Below are 13635 nucleotides of genomic sequence, written 5' to 3' on the forward strand. Positions count from 1 at the left end.
TCAATTTCTCTTGGTGGGCTGTAGTTATATGAAAGTAGTTGGGTTTTATCTATGTTGATCTTGTATCCTGATAATTGGCCATATTGTTCAAAGGATTGCATCAATTTAGGTAAAGTGCATGTTGGTTGCTCTCGATAGATCAAAATCTCATCCACGTAATAGGCCAATTTATGCCCTATTCCTTTAATAGTAAATCCCCTGAGATCTTCATTTTGTCTTATGTATTGAGCTAATGGTTCCAGATATAATGAGAAGAGTAGTGGTGACCATGCACAACCCTGTCTCGGCCCCTTTCTATTGTAAAACTATTTTCTAAATATCCATTGATTTTAATCCTAGCAGTAGGGTTGTCATATAGTGCCTGTATAGTTTTAGTAATAGTGTCATGTAGACCAAATCTATGCAAAACTCTGTAAAGAAAATTCTAATTAACCGAATCAAATATCTTTTCAACATCTACACTTAATACTATTGCTTCAATTTTATTTTTTAAAATATGATCCATAATGTGAAGTATACTTCCTATATTGTCTTGTGTTTGGCGTTGTTGTATAAAACCTGTCTGATCATTATGTATCAGTGTGTGTAGAAACTCTTCTAATCGTTTGGCCATGATGGAGGTAAATATTCCATAATCCACATTAAGAACAGCTACTGGTCTAAATGACCCACATTCCATTTTATCCTTGCCTTCTTTCGGTATAGCTGAGATTATCGCCTCCTTCCAGCTGGGTGGCATTTGCACCTTTCTTCGGGTCCAGTTCAGTGTGGGGAGTAAAACAGGAATTAACTCACTTCCAAACTCTTTATACCACTCTGCCGTATATCCATCTGATCCTGGTGACTTGCTTAATTTAAGCCTACAAATTGCAGTTTTTAGTTCAGCTTCAGTTATGTCAGCAGTCATCGTTCTATTTTGTTCTATGCTTAAAGTAGGTAACTCTACAGAATTCAGGAAGGTGTCAATTTGGGTTATGCTTCCCCCTGGAACTTTGGAATATAGAGTTTTGTGAAACATTTCAAAAGCTTCTTGAATTTCACAAAGCTTATTATTTATCATTTTTGTTCTTGGATCCCTTATTCTATGAATTGTATTTTCTGCTATCTTTTTTTTTCAGTTTCCACACCAATATTTTCATAGATTTAGATCCACTTTCATAGTGTCTCTGTTTCAGAAACATTAAATTTTTCCTAATTTCTTGTGAGGCCAAACTATTAAATTCATTCCTAATTTTTAAAATTTCCTCTAGTGTATCCTGTGCCAAACTCAATTCGTGTTTTTTTCGAGTTCCTTCAGCTTATTTTGTAATACCTCTAATGTTCTATTCCTTATTTTATTCTTATATGAAGATATCGCTATAATTTTGCCTCTTAAGATAGCGTTCAGAGTATCCCATAGAATGGGAGGTGAAACCTCTCCATTATCATTCAATTCTAGGTAAAGACCAATTTATTTTTTTAATTTGTTCCTTAAAATAGGGATCATTGAGTAGACTTGAATTTAGTCTCCAAATAGTATTCTCTGGTTGTCGGTCAAAATCAACAGATAAATATATAGGTTCATGGTCACTTACATCTATTGTCCCAATTCCACAGGTGATTATTTTGTCTCTATCTTTTCCAAATGTTATGAAATAGTCTATTCTTGTATATGCGGAATGGGGGGCAGAATAATGAGTGTAATTCCTTCTGTCGGGGAAAAGTTCCCCCCATCTATCAATTAGACCAACATCCTCAAAAAGAGCGTTAACTTTCTTATGTAAGGACTTTGTTTCCTATGCTTTTCTATTGGAAGAGTCTAACTTTGATTGTAATTGTAAATTTAAGTCTCCCCCACATATCAAGAGACCTTCTGTTTCCATTACATAATGTTAGTAATTTTAAGAACATAGAACATAGAATAGTACAGCATAGTCCAGGCCCTTTGGCCCACAATGTTGTGCCGACCCTCGAACCCTGTCTTCCATATAAACCCCCACCTTAAATTCCTCCATATACCTGTCTAGTAGTCTCTTAAATTTCACCTGTGTATCTGCCTCCACCACTGACTCAGGCAGTGTATTCCATGCACCAAACACTCTCTGAGTAAAAAACCTTCCTCCAATATCCCCCTTGAACTTCCCACCCCTTACCTTCAAGCCATGTCCCCTTGTATTGAGCAGTGGTGCCCTGGGGAAGAGGCGCTGGCTATCCACTCTATCTATTCCTGATAATATCTTGTACACCTCTATCATGTCTCCTCTCATCCTCCTTCTCTCCAAAGAGTAAAGCCCTAGCTCCCTTAATCTCTGATCATAATGCATACTCTCTAAACCAGGCAGCATCCTGGTAAATCTCCTCTGTACCCTTTCCAATGCTTCCACATCCTTCCTATAGTGAGGTGACCACAACTGGACACAGTACTCCAAGTGTGGCCTAACCAGAGTTTTATAGAGCTGCATCATTACATCACGACTCTTAAACTCTATCCCTCGTCTTTTGAAAGCTAACACCCCATAAGCTTTCTTAACTACCCTATCTACCTATGAGGCAACTTTCAGGGATCTGAGGACATGTACCCCGTGATCCCTCTGCTCCTCCACACTACCAAGTATCCTGCCATTTACTTTGTACACTCCCTTGGAGTTCGTCCTTCCAAAGTGTACCACCTCACACTTCTCCGGTTTGAACTCCATCTGCCACTTCTCAGCCCACTTCTGCAACCTATCAATGTCTCTCTACAATCTTCAACAATCCTCTACACTATCTACAACACCACCAACCTTTGTGTCATCTGCAAACTTGCCAACTCATCCTTCTACCCCCACATCCAGGTCATTCATAAACATCACAAAAAGTAGAGGTCCCAGAACAGATCCTTGTGGGATACCACTAGTCACAACCTTCCAGTCGGAATGTACTCCCTCCACCATGACCCTCTGCCTTCTGCAGGCAAGCCAATTCTGAATCCACCTGGCAAAACTTCCCTGGATCCCATGCCTTCTGACTTTCTGAATAAACCTACCATGTGGAACATTGTCAAATGCCTCACTGAAATCCATATAGATCACATCCACTGCACTACCCTCAACTATATGTCTGGTAACCTCCTCAAAGAACCCTATCAGGCTTGTTAGACACAATCTGCCGTTCACAAAACCATGCTGACTGTCCCTGATCAGACCGTGATTCTCTAAATGCCCATAGATCCTATCGCTAAGAATCTTATCCAACATCTTTCCCACCACAGACGTAAGGCTCAATGGTCTATAATTACCCGGACTATCCCTACTACCTTTTTTGAACAAGGGGACAACATTTGCCTCCCTCCAGTCCTCCGGTACCATTCCTCTGGACAACGAGGACATAAAGATCCTAGCCAGAGGCTCAGCAATCTCCTCCCTTGCCTCAGGGTGCAGCCTGGGGAATATTCCGTCAGACCCCGGGGACTTATCCGTCCTAATGTATGTTAATAACTGCAACACCTCCTCTCCCTTAATATCAACATGCTCCAGAAGATCAACCTCACTCATATTGTCCTCACCATCATCAAGTTCCCTCTCATTGGTGAATACCAAAGAGAAGTATTCATTGAGGACCTCGCTCACTTCCACAGCCTCCAGGCACATCTTCCCACCTTTATCTCTAATCAGTCCTATCTTCACTCTTGTCATCCTTTTGTATTTCACATAATTGAAGAATGCCTTGGGGTTTTCCTTTACCCTACTTGCCAAAGCCTTCTCATTCCACCTTCTTGCTCTTCTCAGCCCCTTCTTAAGCTCCTTTCTTGCTTCCCGATATTCCTCAATAGACCCATCTGATCCTTGCTTTCTAAGCCTCATGTATGCTGCCTTTTTCCACCTGACTAGATTTTCCACCTCACTTCTGGAAGAAATTAACCTCACTTCCTGGGGGTGCGTATATATTCAATAAAGTAACTGGATTTCCATCCATATCCCCCCTTACCAGAATATATCTGCCCTCCTTATCTCCCATTTCGAAAACTTCTTCAAAATTTAGCTTACTTGAGGTGAGAATTGCAACTCCTCTTCTATGTCCTGATTTATATGAGGAGAAAAACAAATTAGTGAAGCCCATTCTCTTTAATTTTCCATGCTCATTATCACTTAAGTGAGTTTCCTGTAAATATACTACATGGGCTTGTTCTTTTTTCATTTTGATAAAATTTTACTGCGCTTGACTGGATTCAACAGCCCATTGACATTAAAAGAAATGAATTTTACTCTGTCCTTAGCCATGTCTATTTATCTGTTTCAACACTCACAACACGCTGGAGGAGCTCAGCAGGTCTGGCAGCATCCGTGGAAACGATCAATCGACGTTTCGGGCCGGAACCCTTGGTTACGGATGCTGCCCGACCTGCTGAGTTCTTTCAGCGTGTTGTGGGTGTTGCTTTGACCCCAGCATCTGCAGATTATTTTGTGTTTGTATTTATCTGTTAGTATATAACTGAAATTTGCAGAATATAACTTAATCGATCTATTCCCTGAACAAATAAGAGCCAAGAAACGCGAATTATTGAAAAAAGGTAACGAAGGTGTGATTCCAAGGCTGTTATTTCTGGATGACCGTGGATTGGGCTGGAAGGAAAGTCTAGCCGTGGGGGATAGCCCCTTCTACCTGTGTGTTGAGGGCCCTCGTTGCAGTACCTATAAAAGTAAGTTTAAAAAAAATCTATGTCGATTACACAGAAATGATTTCCCTGTGTAATCCTCCCATCTATATATTCTCATTTAGGTGGGGAAAAAGGAATGAATAAAGGAAGTAGCCCAAGAAATAGTGGATGCATTAGTGATAATTTTTCAAAACTCGTTAGATTCTGGACTAGTTCCTGAGGATTGGAGGGTGGCTAATGTAACCCCACATTTTAAAAAAGGAGGGAGAGAGAAACCGGGGAATTACAGACCGGTTAGCCTAACGTCGGTGGCGGGGAAGCTGCTGGAGTCAGTTATCAAGGATGTGATAACAGCACATTTGGAAAGCGGTGAAATGATCGGACAAAGTCAGCATGGATTTGTGAAAGAAAAACCATGTCTGACGAATCTCATAGAACTTTTTGAGGATGTAACTAGTAGGGTGGATAGGGGAGAACCAGTGGATGTGGTATATTTGGATTTTCAAAAGGCTTTTGACAAGGTCCCACACAGGAGATTAGTGTGCAAACTTAAAGCACATGGTATTGGGGGTAAGGTATTGGTGTGGGTGGAGAATTGGTTAACAGACAGAAAGCAAAGAGTGAGAATAAACGGGACCTTTTCAGAATGGCAGGCGGTGACTAGTGGGGTACCGCAAGGCTCAGTGCTGGGACCCCAGTTGTTTACAATATATATTAATGACTTGGATTAGGGAATTAAATGCAGCATCTCCAAGTTTGCGGATGACACGAAGCTGGGTGGCAGTGTTAGCAGTGAGGAGGATGCTAAGAGGATGTAGGGTGACTTGGATAGGTTGGGCGAGTGGGCAAATTCATGGCAGATGCAATTTAATGTGGATAAATGTGAAGTTATCTACTTTGGTGGCAAAAATAGGAAAACAGATTATTATCTGAATGGTGGCCGATTAGGAAAAGGGGAGATGCAACGAGACCTGGGTGTCATTTGTTACGTACCCCGTAACTGGGTTGCCAAACCAGCAGAAATGGATCACTCAGTTGGAGTCTGGAGTACTAGAACTAAGAAAGTTTTATTAAAGAAACAAGCAACATATTAATCGAAAGGATAATAAATGCAACAGTTCAGCGATGATAAACGCACATGTGCACAGAATTAAGATAACAGCATCAATCAAGCTCTATCGTTGTCTAGGGGTAAATGACCAATTTCAAAATGACTCAAAGTTCAGTCCAGTTAGTAGTTCAGTTCGCAGTAATCGTTGCCATGGCGATGGACAAGGTGGGGGAAGAGAGACAGAGAGAACAACTCATCATTCAGCACAGCTTCACTCACAGACCAGCGAGATGGCTCACAAGCAACTTTTGGGCGGGTCCTTGGTGATGTCACCTGAGGTCACCGACTGTGACCCCTCCTCCAGATGCGGTCGATCCTCTGCAGTGAACCCGGCACCCAGGCAAGGGCGGACACACACCGGGTTCCCGCTGATCGTACCTTTCCACCCTTGTCGTTGTCTGATGCTTCTCACCCACTCGTGAGAGGCGCACCGCTTCCAGGGTCTCGTTACCTCGGGTGGCGTCTGTGTCTTGCCTTAGCGAACCTGTCCCTTTTTATCCCCCTGCTGGGGTATCGCCTGTCCATCACTTCAAACAGTTCAGGGTTCAAAGGGGGGAGCCGCTCCAGACAGCTCTTCCTCCCACATCCCTTCATTACACATCTCCAGACGCTGCTCCATTGTTCCTTATCTCTCCTTCCCCTGAGGGCAGGTGGCAGACCAACTGCTGATGCCACTGATGCTAGCCCAGGCCAGCAAACATCTTAATTTTATGTGTATTCTCGTAACACATTATACACCAGTCATTGAAAGTGGGCATGCAGGTACAGCAGGCGGTGAAAAAGGCGAATGGTATGCTGGCATTTATAGCGAGAGGATTCCAGTACAGGAGCAGCGAGGTACTACTGCAGTTGTACAAGGCCTTGGTGAGACCACACCTGGAGTATTGTGTGCAGTTTTGGTCCCCTAATCTGAGGAAAGACATCTTTGCCATAGAGGGAGTACAAAGAAGGTTCACCAGATTGATTCCTGGGATGGCAGGACTTTCATATGAAGAAAGACTGGATGAACTGGGCTTGTACTCGTTGGAATTTAGAAGATTGAGGGGGGATCTGATTGAAACGTATAAGATCCTAAAGGGATTGGACAGGCTAGATGCAGGAAGATTGTTCCCGATGTTGGGGAAGTCCAGAACGAGGGGTCACAGTTTTAGGATAGAGGGGAAGCCTTTTAGGACCGAGATTAGGAAAAACTTCTTCACACAGAGAGTGGTGAATCTGTGGAATTCTCTGCCACAGGAAACTGTTGAGGCCAGTTCATTGGCTATATTTAAGAGGGAGTTAGATATGGCCCTTGTGGCTACGGGGGTCAGGGGGTATGGAGGGAAGGCTGGGGCGGGGTTCTGAGTTGGATGATCAGCCATGATCATAATAAATGGCGGTGCAGGCTCGAAGGGCCGAATGGCCTACTCCTGCACCTATTTTCTATGTTTCTATGTTTCTAAATGAATTTTTTTTTAATTCAGTAATATAAAATCCACATTCTAACACGTATTTCCCGAGATAGGTATATCACCGTCTATTTTTGCTTCCGTTTAGTTTATCAGCACTTTTAAAGTTCGCCAAACTTTATGGCTCTTCTGGAGGAGGTGAGGGCTGCCCTCGGAGAACTGACAGTCTCTTCCTAATATCCTTCTCTCGTCCTGCTCCCGTCCCCTGCTTTCTCGGTTCTCTTACTATTTCCCAAGCAGCTCGGGAGAACTGCTCAGCCAGACTTTCCCTTGGTTTGACCAGGCTAATGGGCAGTCCTCTGTTCTTCATGTCTGTAGTCGCCTCTTCCATTGTCTCGCCCAGTCGTATCCCTTCCTGATAAAATACCCTCAGTTCAGCAAGGTACGGGGTTTGGAATTTAATCTTTTCTTGCTTTAATATTCGTTTTGCTTTGGAATATTCCTTCCGTTTTTTAGGACCGCCGGGGGGTAATCATGATCGAAGTATATTAACTTCCCGTTCCAAAAAACCCTCTGCTTACCCCAGGCCCTTCGTAGACCCGCCTTGCTATTGAATCGAAGGAATGTAAGTACAATTGATCGCGGTTTACTTTCTCTGTCTCCGGGAGGCTGCGGGACGAGTGAACGATGCGCCCTCTCAGTTTCAATCTCCATAGTCTGGGGAATCTCCAGCGCTTCCCGCAGCAACTTTTCTACAAACTTCATCATCGACAATCCCTCCGCTCCTTCGGGAACATTATAAATCCTGATATTTTTCCGTCGCGATCTTCCGTCCTGGTCAAGCAATTTACTTTCCTGTTGATTTAATATTTTTATTGTCTCACTGAGTATCTGTTCCACGTTTTACACGCGATCTTCCAGCTTCTCAATTCGAGTCTCTGGCACCGCTGTTTTCTGATTGACGTTGGCGAGCTCTGACTTTATATCATTGAGTTGCTGTTTTATATCTTTTCTGATTCTCTTATCTCTTCCAGAATCTTCATCATATTTACTGTTTCGCGTGCACGAGCCTCGCCGCCGCGTGCACGTGTGGGGGAGCCGCGCGCTGCACCTCTCTCTTCCATAGATCCGCCGTGGTGCTTTTTTATCTCCATTCTTGACCCCCCCCCCTCATCAATTCAGATATTTTCGAAAGATCTTTACTTGATGGATTAACGGGGCAAAATATGCGTTTTTCCGGAGGAGCTGTTGATTTAAGCTGCCATTCTGAACGAGGACGTCACCGGAACCGACAGATCATTTCTAATGAAATCACAATCTCTAATACTACCTACTTCAGAACCCTAGGGTGCAGTTCATCTGGTCCGGCTGACTCGCGTACCTTTAGGTCTTTCAGCTTATTGAGCATCTTCTCTGTTGTAACGGTAAATGCACCCACTTCTCTTCCTTCACACTCTACAACATCAGGAGCACTGCTAGTGTCTGCCACAGTGAAGACTGATGCAAAATACTCATATAGTTCATCAGCCATCTCCTTGTTCTCCCTTATTATTTCTCCTGCCTCATTTTCTAGCAGTCCTATATCCATTCTCATTTCTCATTATTTTTAACATACTTGAAGAAACTTCTATTATCCACTTGAGATTATTTGCTAGCTTGCTTTCATATTTCATCTTTTCCCTTCTAATATATAAGCAAGGATATAATGTTGAAACTTCATAAAGTATTGTTGAGGCCTCACTTGGAGGATTGTGAGTAGGTTGGGACTCTTTGTGCTGAAACTGGAGAGGTTTCAAAGGAGGTACACAAAAGTGATACCAGGATCGAATGGCTTGTCACAGGAAGAGTGTTCGATAGTTCTGGGCCTGTATTCACTAGAATTCAGAAGCATGAGGGGTGAATGGCGAAAGGCCTTGATAGAGTGTATGTGGAAAGAATATTCCCTGTGGTCGGAGAGTACAAGACCAGAGGACGCAGCCTCCGAATAGAGGGATTTCCTTTTGGAATGGAAATGAGGGGGAATTTCCTTAGCCAGAGAGTAGCTGTGGAATCTTTGCCACAGGCAGCTGTGGAGGCCAGGTCCTTATGTATATTTAAGGGAGAGTTTGATAGATTCTTGATCGGTCACAGCATGAAGGGATATGGGGAGAAGGCAGGAGATTGACACTGCGAGGAAAATTGGAACAGCCAGGATGAAATGGCACAGCAGAGCTGAAGGGCCAAATGGCCGAATTCTGCTCTTATATCTTATGGTCTTGTGGTCTTATCAGGTTATGCTATGGATCTGCGATTGTCAGTGGGAACGAAATTTAAAAAATGTAGGTGTATGCACAAGGAGATAAAAATATAGGTCATAGTAAAGGCATCCGTTAGTCTTTCGAGACCATGGATCTGCGCCTGGAAATTCTTCACTCTCCAGGGCACAGGCCTGGGCGAGGTTGTATGGAAGACCAGCACTTGCCCATGCTGCAAGTCTCCCCTCTCCATGACAACGATGTTGTCCAAGGGAAGGGCAATAGGACTCATACAGCTTGGCACCGGTGTTGCCGCAGAGCACTGTGTGATTATTGCCTTGCTCAAGGACACAACACACTGCCTCGGCTGGGGATAGGTTATAATAATATTCATTTTAACTTTTACAGTTTCAGTTTCGATAGTCTTGGAATAGAGTACATGGAAGAGAGATTGCATATATCCGATACTATCTGATGATGAAGGGAAGTAGATATTTGAAACAATTTCTGTTGTCAGAAGAGAAGTTTCTTTGATGAACTCATGAGACCTAAGGTCCACAGGTGACGGATCATGATGGCTCTGGGAGGAAGTGGGTGCAGGGATTGATTGTACTTAATTGCAAACTGATAGATCTCACTGGATGTGTACAGATCTGAGAGGCCTGGGAAAATTAGCAGTGTGACAACTAACGGTGGCTGGAGTTCAGGTGCAGGAAACTATAAGCCTGTGAGTTTAACATCTGGGAATATGATGGTCACAGAAATTGTGCAAATGCTGTAAATCCAGAGAAAGAAACACAATATGCTGTAGTGACTCAGCAGGTCATTTATACCCTCAGTTCTAACTAGCAAGCTCCAAAACAAGGAGCTTCTGCAAACTGATTCTTCACTTCCTCACCTGAAGATCACAGTGAAAAAGGTGAGCCGTTTCAAATTCCTGATGTTAACATCTCTGAAGATGAATGGTGAGTCCAGCATATTGACACAATTACAAAGAAGCAATGACAGGGCTATATTCCATTCCAGGAGACTTGGTGTGACTCTTTCAAATGTCCACAGATGCAGCATGGAGAGCATTCACTGGCTGCATCAGCAGCTGGGATGGAAGGGCCAGTGCACAGAATCTGAAACAAGCTGCAGACAGTTGTAAATTCAGCCAGCTCCACCATGGCCACTCGCTTCCACAGCATCGAGGACATCTTCAACAGCCTCTGACTCAAGAAGCTGGCATCCATCAATAAAAACCCTGCTTCATCCGGGACATGGCCACTTCTCACTGATACCAGGAAAGAGGAGGTCAAGCAGAGTGAAGACAAAGACTTAATTTTTCAATAACAGCTTCATCCGCTCTGCCACTAGATTTCAAAATGCACAGTGAGCCCATGAACACTAACCCACTCCATGGATGCTACCGAGGGTGTCAAGTTCCTCTGGTAGTTCACGTGTATTATTCTGGAAATATGATGGAATCAATTATCAAGGAGAGAAGAGCAGGTAAAGGGAAATCCACGGGACGATGGAACAACTGGACAGGCGATGACCAAGGATCTCTGAAGGTGCCAGCACAGACAAACAGAGTGGCAAAGAAGGTATTGGAGGGGGTGGTGGGGGGGGGGGTGTGGGGGTTGTTGGCTTTCATTACCCAGGACAAGAATATAAAAGAAGGCATTCTCATTACAACTTTAGAGATTATTGGTCAGTCTACATCTGAGGCTGTGTGCAGTTCTGGTCATCACACTGTAGAAAGGAAGTGAATGCACTGCGCGGGTGTAAAGGAGATTCAATAGGATGCTGCCTGGGAGTGAACATTTGAATTATAACGTGATGCTTGATACTTCGAGTTTCTTTTCATTGCAACAGATATTGCTGAACAAATGGGGGTGAACTGTACTATCTGGGATTATGACAGACATGGGACGGAGAGGGAGAGAGCAAGGAACCCTTTCCCTCTAACAGGGCGTCTAAACCAGACGGCAGAGCACAGGTCTGATGTGAGGAGTAAGAGGTGTAGATGGGAAGTAACGGGGGTATGTTTCACACCGGATGTGGCAAGAAGTATCTGATAAGGTGGCACGAGGATGACAGATGGGATGTCTCCCTTCCTCGTCGATAAGAAATACCTAGTAGAACATCCGCGGCACCATGGGGCAGTGGTTAGGGCAGAGGGCGGAGAGTGGAGCACTAACAAGTACAGAGAGCCGGAATCAATGGGTCCATTTGCGATTGAAGATCATTAACGAATGGGAGGACGAATCAGTAATGGGGCTCCAGCACTTCCTAGTCTGTGAATGACGGGTGAAGGAACTCAGTGATTTCTCAGTGATCGGAAACTGGATGGGCAAACTCCCCCAAAAGTTTGATACTTTCCTAATGTTCCTCGGCCTGAGGTGTATCTCCGAATGCCGGTCCCGTTGCGAGGAATGACATGCAGAATCTGTCAACGATCACATGTCGCCCTCCCTTGCACCGATACTCCGAGCTCAGTCTGACCCATGCAGATGAGATGGAGTGACAATGATCAAAGCTCACACACAGCACAGCCCACGTCACTTTCAATCTTTATTAATACTTAACAAATGTACAAACGAAATAAGATCAGGAATATTGTATCATTTCTTAATGCATGAATTACTAAATGACAATAAAAGAGGACTGCGTGTCCTCACAATCTAATCTAATCAATATAACAACTCCAGACAACTCGCGATAGAGATCCAGTTAACAACGTGTGGTTTATAACACTACAACGCACCGGGTCCTAACCTGCCCTCTGAATGAAGCATCCCGACACAGCTTTAACTCTAAACTGTGAATATGATTCAAACTCAGCTCTCCTCCTTCACTGGGTCAATTTCTGGAGTCGATGCTGAAGTTTCACCTCCACTCCGGAGCCGGGAAGAATTGACCCCACGTTCAAAATTAGCTCTTGAGATCTTGTTGAAGTGTGAAGATTTCACTCAGTCTCTGCCACCCTGGTGTTTCCTGTCCAGGAACTTCACTGCAGCTTTAACCCATTCCTCACTGGCTATAGTGCAAATCCTCATATTCCTCCTGTTGGTGAATCTGAAACAGAACAAACAGTGGCGATTACGGGAGAGTCATTAACCATTGTTCAAACACTCTGCAGATGCACGTTGAAACACTTACATGACGGCAGGTGTCGGGCACAAGGGAGCTTTATGGTAACTCTTAAGCCTCCTGTGAGGAATTGGCGTTGTCTTAAACGTCTCACAGCATTCTGGCGTTATGACTGAGGCTGAGGGAGAACGAAAAACAAATAGTTAGATACGGCTGGATATCTCAGCCCACTCTAACCCACGCGAACGCTCTGCGTCGCGCATGAAGGCCGTTACCCCCCAAGACATTTTACAGAGTAAATCCGTCCTTCATTTAAACGACTCTACGCCATTCCTCCACCGATCTTATGACCCTTCCATTCCCTTTTGCTGACTGCCATTCTCGACCCTCTCCAAGAGAATCATTCCACTCCGAGCTGTTCAATACCACCACCAACCGATGGGACGCGGGGAGAGCGGCATCACGGTTCATTGTCGGGATTGGGTGTGGAATATTAGGAATAAGGAAACTCTCTTACCTGGGGCGGGTGCAGCCTGCTTGAAACAGCAGATCCACAGAGCTGCCAAAAGTGCGACCACGCAGAGCGCTGCCTTCATCTTGTCCTATACCAGGGTGGAATTGATGACCGTGTGATGCATCAGCTCTCATATTCTGCTTTATAAAGGGTGCTGGCAGCAGTCATACCCATCAATTTAGCGCTTGTCTGGAAAGTCCCCTAAACACCAGCACTGGCCTCTGCTCCGTTGTTCCATAAAAAGGGAAGTGAAGCAATTCTCCGAATGGCCGTTCTTGAGTTCTGCACACTTTAATTTCCTGGACCCACGTTCTAAGTACTGGCACCGCTGACTTCCTTCACAAATTCCACACCATCCTTTTCAAAGGCGAAGAAAATTGAACAGTAAGAATACAGTTCCAATTATACGAGTTGTCTCCGTGCACTGGGATGTGGATGAAAGTGTTTCGAGACGCTGGATGGTGATTTTGATGCAATCAATGAAAGTGATGTACGGGCTTGGCGGCTCAATGTTCAGGCTACAGAAGTTCCAGGTGTGACAGAAGATCATAAGACCATAAGATATTGGAGCAGACTTAGGCCATTCATCCCATCGAGTCTGCTCCACCACTCCATCATGGCTGACCCCGGATCCTACTCAACCCCATCCTTGCCATATCCTCTTATGCCCTAACCGATCAAAAAAAAGATCAATT

At 44.2% G+C, this 13635-nt stretch overlaps 1 pseudogene; it reads right to left on the bottom strand.

The window, feature by feature from the left end:
• Positions 1 to 12071: 12071 nt before the first annotated feature.
• Positions 12072 to 13133, bottom strand: LOC134356419 (eotaxin-like; annotated as a pseudogene).
• Between the last annotated feature and the right edge of the window lie 502 nt (positions 13134 to 13635).

Source organism: Mobula hypostoma, chromosome 14, assembly GCF_963921235.1.
Source record: "Mobula hypostoma chromosome 14, sMobHyp1.1, whole genome shotgun sequence".
NCBI classification, from domain to species: domain Eukaryota; kingdom Metazoa; phylum Chordata; class Chondrichthyes; order Myliobatiformes; family Myliobatidae; genus Mobula; species Mobula hypostoma.